This window comes from Stenella coeruleoalba (assembly GCF_951394435.1).
Source record: "Stenella coeruleoalba genome assembly, chromosome: 17".
Classification (NCBI taxonomy): domain Eukaryota; kingdom Metazoa; phylum Chordata; class Mammalia; order Artiodactyla; family Delphinidae; genus Stenella; species Stenella coeruleoalba.
In genome coordinates, this window is record NC_137163.1 from 12664362 (window position 1) to 12678240 (window position 13879).

Here is a 13879-nt window from a genome sequence, read left to right on the forward strand (position 1 = left end):
TTTTCTTGAAGTGGTAACACTGAGCATTTTTAGACTAGATACTCTCCCTTTCATGTGTACAGCAGTTTTCAACATAGTGTACACAGAGCAGACTTACATATACAATTTCACATAATATACAAGGTAGATGGTACTAGCCTCAATTACAGGGCAGAAATGGAAACCTGCTGAAGTTAAGTGGCATACTTGTGTGTAAGTGATGGGACCTGAATTTTTCCTCTGATATTCTATTTCCTGGTCCAGTGTCTGTTCACCCCTCTTTCTAGTGTAGATACCATTTTCACACACAAGTGCGACTATAAGGGAAAGAAATTGATTTATCCCTTTTAAAGGAAAATTGGCCAATTAATGGAACAATGCTAGAGAGAGAGATTAAAGTCAAATAATTTCTTCACTCCATTTAGGACTTGCTTCCAAGCCACACAAGAAAGTAAATAAAGACTTTAAATCCACCCTTTGGTTTTTGACCCCAAACATTATTACACAGGTTGATCAGACTTTATTCAACAGAATTGGATCTAAATGACAGCTGTCTGTTTCCAAAGAATCAACTCCACCCTCAAAGGATAAAGATTCACCACCTTAGGGAAGACTCAAAAGAATGTGCCCCGAAGGCACATTCTCAGGAATGTTCTCAGGAATGTTCAAACACATTTTGAGCAGTGTCAGTGCCCTCTGAATCAGGGTTCACCTGGATGAGATCTTTAATAGTGATCAGCAGTTCTTCGAATGATTTGATTGTGATATACAAAAATACACTGAATTATACACTTTTAAATCGGAATTATATCTCAATAACATGGTTTTTAAAGTGTAACCTCATTGGTTTATCTTGTACATAGTGTTATCACTGGGATAGCTGCTGGAAGACTCAGAGAAGTAGCTTTACACCTATAGGTTACAGTTAAGTTGGAGACACATAAACCTACCATTAACCTTGTTCCTTCCTGCTCATGAGACAGCTGGTGACGTCCCATCACCTCCTTCAGTTCCATGAGCTCATCATCTCCAGTACTTCACAGGAGCCCAGGGGCCTAGACGGAGCCTTCCTGTCTTTCTTCAACGAAGATCTTCGCAATGACAGTCTAAAAGAGAGGAATCTCCATGTCACGGGCCAGCTACTTTGGGCTCGCCAAGTGTTCATAGAAACTCACAAATCTCCCAAGGCTCCTCATGAAAACCATTTCCTCAAGAAGATTCCCTACAGCAGAGGTCAAGGAAGCTGCAGAAATCTCCACCACATGGGGGCAGCAAACGGGAAAACAAAGGTTGGAGAGGTTAAAGCTAACTGCTCTGAGGACATGTGTGGTCAATAGTCTGAGGTCTTTTAAAACTAGCATCAGAGTTAACTCCTAGTTGGGAGATTAATTGAGTGAAGGGTATTCACACCTTGACATTCAAGAGGACATCCTCATTAGCAAAACACTAATTAACTGAGAGAAACTGGATGAGAAATGCAAGAGTCTAGTTTACAAAGAGTTTTACCTAAAACACACACACACACACACACACTTTACATGTCATTTTGACATTTATGCATAAAATTCTCTCCCCATTTTTTTAATATATACTCTCCCTTTCTTTCTCGCTCCTTTTTTCTTTCTTTTCCTCCTCTCTCTTTTTTAACTCATTCATCAAAGGGTGTACCCAGTGCCAAGCACTGATGGAACAGCACTGCCATAGTCCTTTCTCCCACACAGCTTATGGTTATTGGGATATGTCCAGATAAAGAATCTAGAACCTTGCAAAATTCCTTCTAACACTCATTCTTGCAAGGGGTCCAGTCTAGAGCCATATGTGAAGATGTGTCATTCCTGGAAAATGCCTCCTTTGGTCAAGATTAGATTGAATTTGGTCAGCAACAAGTCTTAGGGTTTCCAGAGGCACCACTGAAGCTAGGATGAGTCAGAAAAGCCCAGAGACCCAAGGGAACCCTGATTGTTAACATCCCTGGAACAGAACGGGAGGCCCCAAATCACGGTAATCTTGGTTTTCAATATCTACCTGGCCACAAAGAATCCTGGTTTTCTTTAACTCCTCAGAAGTGGGAGAGGCCCAAACATCACAATGAATGATTTAGGAGCAGAGAATATGCCAACCTGCCAGTGCTGCAGGGCCCCAAGATTACTGATTCCAAAAGAAAGGTAGGTGGGAACACTAAGTACCTCTGGATTGACTCAAACACCAGAGGTCCAAGTGGCATTGGAATGGTGTTTCCAAGATAGAAAATCATACATATTTGAGTTCATTAGGATTAAGTTCTGCTGTGAGTAAAAGAGACCTAGAAAATTATTGCTTAAGTAAAGAAAAAGTTAATTTCATTCTCAAATTTAAGAAGTCTTGAGGTAGGCATTTCACAGTTGATACATGGGCTCCCCACTGTCAGCAACAAGGACCCTGTGGTATTTGGTCTTTCATTTCCCAAAATACCCACATGATACAAATTTCTTTCTGAAACTAGCTATTGCATATTCCAAGAACTAAAGGGAAATAAAGAGTTAAGGACACCCCTCCTCTCTTTTAAAGAAAACTCCAGGAAGATCCCAATGACACTACTGCTGATACAACATTGGCCAAAAATTTAGTCACATGACCACACCCTGTTGTAAGGAAAGGTGGGAAATTTGGCAGCAATATGCCCAGGTAAATATTTGGGCCTGTTGCTAAATGAAAAGGGAGAATGGATTTTGAGCTCAGCTATAGATAATCTCTGTCATGGTCATCAATGGATTAGCTAAAAAAAATTTTTTTAAGTTTTGTAAACTTGGGAAGGAAAACTTCTGCCTCTTTGAGCCTTGGTTTCTTCAATTGTAAAATGAAGACGTGATTACTGAGGTGTCACCCATCTCATTTCTTTTAAAAACCTATTTAACTTGGGTAGATTATGCAGAGGATTTTTTTTTTCCAATTCCTAGGCTCCAAGTGCCTTCACAACTCTCTGCAAAACCTGGGTATCTTTTGGTAATAGGTGTCTGACCAGGATATGTCACTTTCAATAAGAAGACAAATCTATCAGAGTGTGGTTGAGCTAATGATAAGGAAGAACAAGGTCCATTAAACTCCAGGTTAATTGCCAATTAGCAGTTGACTTAAAAATCAGACAGAATTATATTAGTCCTTATTTTTCCAAAAACATGTTCAGCCATGAGTATAAATGAACCTATTTGTGCTATTGAAATACAACTGATCCTCTCTGGGGAACCCACTCAGGACCCAGAAGGCAAGGAAAATGAACTTCACAGCATCTTGTGCAACTTTCCCAAACACAGATGCTAATTCATCTTCTGAAAATTTAAATCAACCTGTGTGTGCACACACATGATTACAAAGGGAAAGGAACGTGTCTAAACGAACTCCACATGCCCAAGGTTTTCTGGCAGTTGACCAGGGAAATTTTAATGTTCCTATTGTTGACCCAGTACCTAGAAATAAAGACTTTAACTTTCACCTTCACTGCCCTTCAATCACCGAACACACAAGACTAGTCCCTGAGATACCATGATCACCAAATGCTAAAACCAATGGTAATATCTCAGATTCTGAAAGTCATGCATTTATACAACCTGAGGTGCTTTTATAATGTTGAGGCAAATAATTCAGATTCAGGAACTGGATGGCTGAGGGTGCTAGTTCCGTTCTGAAATTTATAAGCTGTATGACATTGAACAAATAACTTTGATACACCTCAGTTTCCACTTCTGCAATATTAGGAATGACCGGGACATTCATCTCTTTATGGCAGTATTAAGTACAAGAAATCCTGGAATATAAGCAATTGATAAATGCCAACTTAAAAAAAGGCAAGCAAACTTTTATTCCTCCACATTCCACTTCTTCATTTCCACTAAAATTTCTCTTCGGCCTTATTTCCGACTGTATATCCCTAAATCCCTCCCACTTCCCCAGATCTACCTTTCTTGAGTCCTCTACTAGCTGGAGACCATGGGGGAACTGTTTTAACTGCAATCGTGCGAGCCCCCTCCTCTCTCTTCTTGACTTTCCATGTTATCAGCCTTTCCAATTTCCACCCTCTAGTTCCAGGCCTTCGAGTACTGATAGGAGAAAACACTTAGCAACACCATAAATTCATATCCAGCCTCAGCTGGAATCAGAATGCTGAGCGGTACCTCTGTTAGTCACACCTAGTTCCCACTTTCCACACACGAAGCAGTTATGCCAATCCTGCCCTCTCAGCACGAATGAATTATTTTCTTCATACATGTCTTAATTCACTCAGTTAATAAATATTCACTCACTCTCTACCACAAGCTAGATTAACAGTTTCCAAGGAGGCTACTCTCACTAAGGGAAGCCTGAGACTCACTTGTTCATACCTTCCTTCCTTCCTTCCTTCATTGAAATGATCTTACAAGAACACCCAGATCTTTATTATATTTCTCCCTTCCTCAAACTTTCTCCCAAACTCAATCTACTAATGTCTAAGAAAGAAAAGCTTCTTATTTCTTTGCAAGTCTAGTTCCTTCATATGCATTCCTTTCCAGTCTCATCCTTTTCATTTGATATCCATTTTCACACTTCTTCCTTTCTCCCCTTTGGCTAATCCTTTACTATTCAATTTTTTTGAAAGTTGGCATTCAAAAAACAAACACGCATTAATTTTTTTTAAACATCTTTATTGGAGTATAATTACTTTACGATGGTGTGTTAGTTTCTGCCTTATAACAAAGTGAATCAGTTATACATATACATATGTCCCCATATCTCTTCCCTCTTGCGTCTCCCTCCCTCTCACCCTCCCTATCCCACCCCTCTAGGTGGTCACAAAGCACTGAGCTGATCTCCCTGTGCTATGCGGCTGCTTCCCACTAGCTGTCTATTTTATGTTTGGTAGTGTATATATGTCCATGCCACTCTCTCACTTTGTCCCAGCTTAGCCTTCCCCCTCCCTGTATCCTCAAGTCTATTCTTTAGTAGGTCTGTGTCTTTATTCCCATCTTGCCCCTAGGTTCTTCATTACCTTTTTTTTTTTTTTTTTACATTCCATATATATGTGTTAGCATACGGTATTTGTTTTTCTCATTCTGACTTACTTCACTCTGTATGACTCTAGGTCCAGCCACCTCACTACAAATCACTCAATTTTGTTTCTTTTTATGGCTGAGTAATATTCCATTGTATATATGTGCCACATCTTCTTTATCCATTCATCTGTTGATGGACACTTAGGTTGCTTCCATGTCCTGGCTATTGTAAACAGAGCTGCAATGAACATTGTGGTACATGACTCTTTTTGAATTATGGTTTTCTCAGGGTATATGCCCAGTAGTGGGATTGCTGGGTCGTATGGTAGTTCTATTTGTAGTCTTTTAAGGAACCTCCATACTGTTCTCCATAGTGGCTGTACCAATTCACATTCCCACCAACAGGGCAAGAGGGTTCCCTTTTCTCCACAACCTCTCCAGCATATATTGTTTCTAGATTTTTTGATGATGGCCATTCTGACCGGTGTGAGATGATACCTCATTGTAGTTTTGATTTGCATTTCTCTAATGATTAATGATGTTGAGCATTCTTTCATGTGTTTGTTGGCCATCTGTATATCTTCTTTGGAGAAATGCCTACTTAGGTCTTCTGCCCATTTGTGGATTGGGTTGTTTGTTTTTTTGATTCTGGAGATTAATCCCTTGTCAGTTGCTTCATTTGCAAATATTTTCTCCCATTCTGAGGGCTGTCTTTTCGTCTTGTTTATGGTTTCCTTGCTATGCAAAAGCTTTTAAGTTTCATTAGGTCCCATTTGTTTATTGTTGTTTTTATTTCCATTTCTCTAGGAGGTGGGTCAAGAAGGATCTTGCTGTGATTTATGTCACAGAGTGTTCTGCCTATGTTTGCCTCTAAGACTTTTATAGTGTCCAGCCTTACATTTAGGTCTCTACAAGCAACTATAAGCCAATAAAATGGATAACCTGGAAGAAATGGACAAATTCTTAGAAACTCACAACCTTCCAAGACGGAACCAGGAAGAAACAGAAAATATGAACAGACCAATCACAAGCACTTGAACTGAAATCTTCCAACAACAAAAGCCCAGGACCAGATGGCTTCACAGGCGAATTCTATGAAACATTTAGAGAAGAGCTAACACCTATCCTTCTCAAACTCTTCCAAAATATAGCAGAGGGAGGAACACTCCCAAATTCATTCTACAAGACCACCATCACCCTGATGCCAAAACCAGACAAAGATGTCACAAAGAAAGAAAACTACAGGCCAATATCACTGATGAACATAGATGCAAAAATCCTCAACAAAATACTAGCAAACAGAATCCAACAGCACAGTAAAAGGATCATACATCATGATCAAATGGGGATTATGCCAGGAATGCAAGGATTCTTCAATATATGCAAATCTATCAATGTGATACACCATATTAACAAATTGAAGTAGAGAAACCATATGATCATCTCAATAGATGCAGAGAAAGCTTTCGACAAAATTCAACACCGATTTATGATAAAAACCTTCCAGAAAGTAGGCATAGAGGGAACTTTCCTCAACATAATAAAGGCCATATATGACAAATCCACAGCCAACATCATCCTCAATGGTGAAAAACTGAAAACATTTCCACCAAAATCAGGAACAAGACAAGGTTGCCCACTGTCACCACTATTATTCAACATAGTTTTGGAAGTTTTAACCACAGAAATCAGAGAAGAAAAAGAAATAAAAGGAATCCAAATCGGAAAAGAAGAAGTAAAGCTGTCACTGTTTGCAGATGACATGATACTATACATAGAGAATCCTAAAGATGCTACCAGAAAACTACTAGAGCTAATCAATGAACTTGGTAAAGTAGCAGGACACAAAATTAATGCACAGAAATCTCTTGCATTCTTATACAGTAATGATGAAAAATCTGAAAGAGAAACTAAGAAAACACTCCCATTTACCACTGCAACAAAAAGAAGAAAATATCTAGGAATAAATCTACCTAAGGAGACAAAAGAACTGTATGCAGAAAATTATAAGACACTGATGAAAGAAATTAAAGATGATACAAATAGATGGAGAGATATACCATGTTCTTGGATTGGAAGAATCAACATTGTGAAAATGGCTATACTACCCAAAGCAATCTACAGATTCAATGCAATCCCTATCAAACTACCAATGGCATTTTTCACAGAACTAGAACAAAAAAATTTCACAATTTGTATGGAAACACAAAAGACCCCAAATAGCCAAAGCAATCTTGAGAAAGAAAAACAGAGCTGGAGGAATCAGTTTCCCTGACTTTGGACTATACTACAAAGCTACAATAATCAAAACAGTATGGTACTGGCACAAAAACAGAAATATAGATCAATGGGACAGGATAGAAAGCCCAGAGATAAACCCACACACGTATGGTCACCTTATCTTTGATAAAGGAGGCAAGAATATACAGTGGAGAAAAGACAGCCTCTTCAATAAGTGGTGCTGGGAAAACTGGACAGCTACATGTAAAAGAATGAAGTTAGAACACTCCATAACACCATACAAAAAAATAAAATAAAATAAACTCACGCATTAATATTTATTGGGTTTGCCAAAGAGTTCCTTTGGTTTTTAAGTAAAACTAAGGGACACATTTTTCATTTTCACCAAGAACTTCATTGAACAACATATTCACCACTTTGTTCCACTACCGTCTGCCAATTTTCAGGCAATTTCATAATTCCATCTTCCCAAAACGTTTTATCTCTTTGAGCAAAGAACTGTTCCAGATGCCTTTTACAGTCTTCCAGGGAATTGAAATTGTTTCCATTAAAAGAATTTTGTAAAGACTGAAAGAAATGGAAATCCAAAGGTGCAATGTCTGGTGAATACAGCGGATGAATCAGAACTTCCCAGCCAAACTGTAACAGTTTTTGCCTGGTCATCAAAGAAATATGTGGCCTTGCATTATCCTGATGGAAGATTATGCGTTTTCTGTTGACTAATTCCGGATGCTTTTCATTGAGTGCTGCTTTCAGTTGGTCTAACTGGGAGCAGTACTTGTTGGTATTAATCGTTTGGGTTTCCAGAAGGAGCTCATAATAGAGGACTCCCTTCCACTCTCACCATATACACACCATCACCTTCTTTGGATGAAGACTGGCCTTTGGTGTGGTTGGTGGTGGTTCATTTCACTTGCCCCACCATCTCCTCTGTTCCACATTATTGTTTAGTACCTACTTTTTTTTTAAAGAAGATGTTGGGGGTAGGAGTTTATTAATTTATTTATTTTTGCTGTGTTGGGTCTTCGTTTCTGTGCGAGGGCTTTCTCTAGTTGTGGCAAGTGGGGGCCACTCTTCATCACGGTGCACGGGCCTCTCACTATCGCAGCCTCTCTTGTTGCAGAGCACAGGCTCCAGACGCGCAGTCTCAGTAGTTGTGGCTCACGGGCCCAGTTGCTCTGCGGCATGTGGGATCCTCCCAGACCAGGGCTCGAACTCGTGTCCCCTACATTAGCAGGCAGATTCTTAACCACTGCGCCACCAGGGAAGCCCATAGTATCCACTTTTTAATCGCCCGTCACAATTTGTTTTAAAAACGGACTGTTTTTGTTACGTTTAAGTAGAGAATCGCATGCAGAAATACGGTCAAGAAAGTTTTTTTCACTTAACTTACGTGGAACCCAAACATCAAAGTGATTAACATAACCAAGCTGGTGCAAATGATTTCCAACACTTGATTTGGATATTTGAGTATGTCGGCTATCTCCCGCATGTATAATGTTGATTGTTCTCAATTAATGTCTTGATTTGATTGCTATCAACTTCAGCTGGTCTACCCGACTGTGGAGCATTGTCCAGAGAGAAATCTCCAACATGAAACTTAGCAAACCACTTTTGACATGTTTGATCAGTCATAGCACCTTCTCCATACACCACACAAATCTTTTTTTGCATTTCAGTTGCGTTTTCACTTCTCTTGAAATAATAAAGCACAATATGCCGAAAATGTTGGGTTTTTTCTTCCATATTCAGCATTAAAATGGCTACAGAAAAATTCACCAATTTTGATACTTCTTTTAAAAAATGCACTCTGACATGACAGGTAACAAAATTGTTTTGAATGAAGTTAAAAACAACTAAGTGCTACTAAAGCCATCTTATGGAAGAAAACAAACGAACGTTTTGGCCAACCCAATACTTTGTTACTTTTATTCTCTCTCACTCCCTTTACCCTCTTCTTTTTAAACATCCCAAACATATCTAACACTTTCTCAAACCCTCTCCCATTCACTCCTGGACTCACAGGAATTAATTTTAGCCCCTCAGATGAATAGCTCTCTCCAAGGTCACTAATGGCCGTCTTAGTGACAAATTCTAGGAATCTTCTTCAGTCCTCACATTACTTCTCTTTCCTTTCTGAGGCATTTAGCCCTGGTGACTCCCATCTGCTTGAAGTATCATTGCCCCTTTGGTCATTTTATTCTGAGCACTTTCTGAAGCATTTCTGACCGTTTTCTTCCCTGGATCCAGGTCTCCTGACCAGCTATGGAAGCATTCCCCAAAAGTCTGTTCTCTCTTCTCCTTCCTTCTGTTACTGGACATCTCCATATAGATGGCCTCCTCACACACGTCTCAAGAGGAATGCATGGCTTTCATCACACTCTGTGCTACTTCTGCAAAGATCCCTTAAGTAGTCCATTTCTGGAGTCTTGCCAAAATTGGCCATAATCCGTAGTGCCCATGATAACCAAAGACATTCTTCTTAGGTTCTCATATATCATTATTCCCATTCAAAAATCATTGTTCAAAATCTTTCTTCAAAGGAAAACAGAAATTTAAAATCTTTACTAAGACAGTACATAAATGCCTCAGTGATGTGGGTCTAGGTCATCCTATCAGCCTCATTCATTCATTCACCCAGTCAGTCAACAAATATTTGAGTACTTACTATAATTCGGCACCACTCCACCTTTCTAAGCATCAGTGAATAAAATAGACCAAAATAATAACAATAGTAATAATAGTAATACAAAATTATTCAATAATTTTGTTTTCAAAATAATACAAAACAATTTTGTATTATTATTATTTAACACTTATGGAGCTCCCATTTTTGTGTGGGTTTATCCTATATTAGTCCCTTTTCTCTGGTCCATGCAATTTTGTTTTTCACTCTTTCTCCTGATTTATTTTAATGCATGGAATTTTTCTTCATTTTCTTTTCTCCTTCTTTTCTTTTCTCCCATTCCCCCACTAGACTGACATTTTTTTGAATAGCAGCCATGATCATGAATAAAATCCCAGAAAAAGAGGTTTACCAAAATCTATCATGCACCCACTCCTCAGCCTCATACCCTCCTACATTTCCCAGATGCACCATGGGTTTCAGAACACCAAACCCTTATAGCTCCTGGAGTGGCCATGCCCTCTCATTGTTCTGTACCTTTGCTGTTGGTCTGATCACAGTATCTAGAATGCTTTTTCTCCCTTCTTTTCTGGCTGATTCCAGGAAGACAATTGAACAGAACAGTTAGAACCTGGATTGGAATCCTGGCTCCATGCACTCTTTACCTCTGGCATGACCTGGGCAGATTATTTAATATCTCAAAGTCACAATTTCATCACTTGTTCAATGTGGCTAACAATAGTAGCTACATCATAGAGGTGTTGCCATGATTAAATGAGATAATACACAGAAAGCAAACGGAACACTGTCTGACACATGCAAGGCCTCAATAACTATTAGCTGTTATTACTGTTGTTTCAGTCCTATGGTAAAAATAAACCAGGGGCTATGAACACACATAAGAACAGTTAATATAACTTTTGGAGGTCTGGGAAGATTGGAGAAATTGCCTCTTCTTATGTGTGTTCATAGCCCCTGGCTTAGCTCTACCATAGGACTGTGAAATATATTTTAATTGAATATTTATATATCTCTGCACCATGGAGAGGCTGGGAGGGTAGGTGCCATGTCAAATTAATGTTTGTATTCATAACACATAGTATAGGGACTGGTTTTGTAAAAACTCAATAATGTTGAGTGAATGAAGGAATGCCCTCAATTTAACTGCAGAGTCGGCCTCTCCTCGAAGAGCACTTCTGGCTCTCCTCCATCCCAGATGAGGTAAGTCATCCTGTTTTATTCCCCATAGCAGCCAACACTTCTACATTTCACAGTCATATTTACCTGGGCAATATCCCATTCCCCCACTAGACTGTAAGCTCCTTGAGAGAAGCCACTCCATCTGCAGGACCTAACCCAGTGTCTGTTTGCTAAAAGAATGCCTGAACAGGCTGAGATTACTCTTAGACACAGAGTTGCTTGGAACTCAGTAACTGAACTGCTGAAAGCACTGACATGAGCCTTGAGTGGGTGGTCAGGCCTTGCTCACACTTCCTGCCTTCCTCCAGAACCCCATGCTTGCACAGCTAAAAGACCCAACTCTCTGTGTGGCAAAGCTTTGGAATCTGGCTGCTAAAATCAAAAGAAGGGAAAGCAGAGGGGCCAGGGAGTCATTTGAAATGACTGTCCTGAGATCCTGTTTCATCATGTGTATGCACTTAGTGACACATCAGGAAACTTTTTTCCAGCAGCAAGTTCTTTCACCCCTCACTTGTGGATGTGTTGAAAGATCACACATACGTTTTCAATGAACTCACTGACAATCATGGCAAGCCAGCAGCAACAGCTGGTGGGTCCGAGTTACCCGGAGACGATTTAATCTCTTGGCCTCACATTGGGAAAGCAGTTTGAGGAAGGTAAAGATTCCATTAAAAAAATTTTTTTTTGAAGGAAGAAAGAGATCAGGAACAACAAGGAGAAATTGTATGACTTGAGGCAGCTGCTGCTGTTACTAAAAACTAAGAAAGGAGGCAGGAGGGGCCCTCGCCCCGTGGATGACAGGGAGTCTTGTTATCAGCAGCCAGGGTGGCCAGGATTAGTGCTCCTGGGAGAATATCACTTCCTTTGTGGAATGAGATAGGAGAAGATTTCCAACTCCCAGCAGACCAGCCTAGGGAGTATGGGATTGGGGACACTTTGTGATCCGGAATGCCTGGACTCAAACAATGTCAGTACTGCTCATGAGAGATGAGTAACAGGAGAGGGACAATTCACAGGCCAGGGAACCCTGGAAACAGTCATTAAAATGTTGAAAGGTGCAGGCAGCGGTGTAGTATAGCTGCTGAGCCTGTCAATTATAAATTCTGGGGGAGAATGCCATGCCAACGAGGCCAGCAGTTCTCATCCTGACTGCTTGCATCACAGGCCTGATATCCAACAACAGAACCTCTTCCCAAAAGCAAAGCAAAGAGATAAGTAGATTGTGGAGGTCCCTGATGCTCACTGAATTTAGAGGTCTACGTGTTTGACTAGGATTTCATGATCATATTTTTGTACATCAGCCAATTAAAAGAAACTATTTTTCAAAGGGAAAGCTTAGTTCTCTCTGAAACTGAGACATTTGTTAATCAAGAGGAATAGTTGATTAGGAGAAATGACCGCCTCTACTATTACAATTAATGAGATTGAAACTTTCCTATCATAACGTGCTGATCAGCTCCAAAGGCTTTTTTACACCACGTACACAACGATACATAAGGTACAGTCACTGACCTTGAGGAATTCAATAGTAACAAGGTGGAGAGAGCCACAAAAACAGGTAATTACAATACAGTGGCGTATGTGCTACAGTGGAGGTTTGTGCCTACTGTGAACACTGAGACTGAAGAGAGGAGGGATGAGACCGGGGCTGAATATGGAGAATAAAGAAGAAGGGGAGGCTGGAGGGCAGCAATAAAAAAAAGCGAGGTCAGGCTGCCAAGGTGCAAAGTGGTCTCCTTGCCACAAGTTTTTTACATTTGTACTTGTGTGGTCCTTCATTGCTTCTTATACACATATTAATTGGTACTCTGTTCCGTTTCTGAATTTTTTCCAACATTTTCTTATTTTTCCTCTCAACAATTCCATCCTTATTTTACTCCTTCCTCCTATAGGCTTCCTGCCTATTCACATCTGTACCTATTTCATTCTTGACATATGGGATGCCCTCTCCAGTGTTTTCAGTATATTAATCCACCCATCATTAAAATCCTATCTTCCTCTTACTCCCTATCTTTAAACTTATCTTTCAACACATGGGGCAAGGATGTTTGCGTCCATTAATTTTTGCTTAACAATGAGCAAGAGAATAAATATGGATGTTAAAATGCCTATATAAAAGGGGTTCACTTTTCTGGTAAACACTTTTCAGGGAAGTCACATTTCCAGGGCTGTGAAACAACTTGGCTTTGCACTGTTGTTGCCTCATCACGTTCTCAAATCATTTCTACTTGAAGTATACAGTGGGGGACATATATTTTGGGCGACAGTATCTTCTGACTTCAGGATGCTGTAAAAGATTTTGGTTACTCTTCACCTACCACAATATTTTCCACCACCACCACCCTGCTCTTTTTGTCGGTCAATTATATGGCTCGCAGAGTCAAGACCATGATCCAAACTGCTCAACCAGAACATCTCATTGCCCTGGTCACAATGATTGATTTAGGCATGATGACATGACACAGGCCCCAGACAAATCAAAGCCACCCTAGGATGTTTTCCTAAAACCACTGGGGGGAAAAAAAGACTATCTAGATTACCTGAAACAACTAACATCATGTGAAGGACTGTGGGTAGTAATCTTAGACACTGTGTAGAAAAAGTATGAGTGAGAATAAAGTTAAAACAGAAAACAGAGGTGGGACAGGGGAGAAAAAGCAAGAGAGAATGATTTTTCTCCCCCTTGAATTCAGCTATGTCCAAAACTAGAATGGCCACTCTTTAACTTCTTGTTATGTAAACTTATTAACTCTGACTTTGTTGCTTAAGTTACCTTCCATTGAGTGTGACTCCTGCAACCAAAAGCACTTTTTAAAATCCTGTTGTATAG

At 39.9% G+C, this 13879-nt stretch overlaps 1 protein-coding gene across 19 annotated transcripts in view; it reads right to left on the reverse strand.

Moving 5' to 3' along the window:
• LOC307176302 (uncharacterized protein) overlaps positions 1–13879 on the reverse strand; it is a 619483-nt gene that overhangs the window by 424053 nt on the left and 181551 nt on the right. For all 19 annotated transcript variants that reach the window (XR_013824694.1, XR_013824695.1, XR_013824696.1 and 16 more), the window contains exon 2: positions 930–1085. The gene's annotated coding sequence lies outside the window, so the exon portion shown is untranslated. The remainder of the gene's footprint in view (positions 1–929; positions 1086–13879) is intronic.